We start from the raw sequence: 1,246 nt of genomic DNA, 5'->3' as shown, positions 1-1,246 counted from the left end.
CTGGAAACAATAATAATTTTAAAAAGCACGCATAAATGCAAAACAATTACATAAGAGCGGACCATTGCACAGCTAGGCTCAAAAGTAGTTCTGGCTTTGTTCAGTACTGAGTACACTAAAGTTCAATCTTACCTTGCTGCATGTACCCTGAATGTTCCAGACGACAGAAGGAAGAGGCGCTGCAGTCCGCCATGATGTCTTTTGCTGGCGGGAATGTGGGGGAAGACGTGCTGAGTGAAGAGCCAATCAGCAACAAGATGCAGGAGGAGGAAGATAATATGAGGTAACCAACCAGGAGAGAGGGGGAGGGAGAGGAGGGAGGGGGAGAGAGATATATTAATGTAATTATGAATTAATTATACAAGGGACACACCAAAAGTTTTTTTTACCGGACCATGAAGGAATAAAGGTAGAAAGCTGAAACTTGGTACAAAAACTAATCATTCTCTATGTAGTCGCCTCCCACAGTTATACCTTTTTGCCATTGGTGTATGACTTTGAAAATACCTTGAGAATAGAAGACCCTCTCTTTGTCAGAAAACAAGCCCTCTACCGATTCTTTATTCTCATCATCCCTGTCAAAATGCCTTCATTTTAAATCCTTTTTTTCATTTTGGAGAATAAAAAAAGTCGGACGGGGCTAAATCTGGAAAATAGGGTGGATGTGGCAAAATTTCACTGCCACTTTCTCCCGCAGTTTCTGTAGCTTTTCCTGAAGTAAGTGTGTGCTGACGCGTCGTCGTGAGGCAGCAAAATGTCTTTTCCGATCTTTCCTCTGCGTTTTTCTTTTATAGCCTCTTGTATGTTTTTTTGGGGCTGGTTAGAATATTGGTCTTCGGTGATCGTATGTCCATTTTCAAGATAGTCTGTCATAATCACTCATTCTTGGTCTAAAAAAAACTGATAGCATCACTTTTCCACTTGATGGCTACACCTTGGCCTTCTTTGGTGTTGGAGACGAGCGTGATTTCCACTGCATTGAAGCAGATTTTGACTCAGGATCGTAGTGGTGGACCCATGTCTCATCCATGGATACAAATCTTTTTTAAAAATTTAGTGTCATCCTTTTTATACAGACTAAGCAATTCCTGACAACAACCCACACGCTGCACTTTTTGAGGAGGAGTTCACAAACATGGGACCCATCTCTCAGAAACCTTGGTCATATTCAAATAATATTTGTTTAAGATTTGTTCAACTGATCCAATGCTAAGCCTAGTTTCTTTGCTCAAACTTTCAACTGTCA

The sequence above is a fragment of the Aplysia californica genome, unplaced genomic scaffold, assembly GCF_000002075.1.
Source record: "Aplysia californica isolate F4 #8 unplaced genomic scaffold, AplCal3.0 scaffold00267, whole genome shotgun sequence".
NCBI classification, from domain to species: domain Eukaryota; kingdom Metazoa; phylum Mollusca; class Gastropoda; order Aplysiida; family Aplysiidae; genus Aplysia; species Aplysia californica.
The sequence above is the reverse complement of the archived record's forward strand: the minus strand, read 5'-3'. Positions refer to the sequence as shown.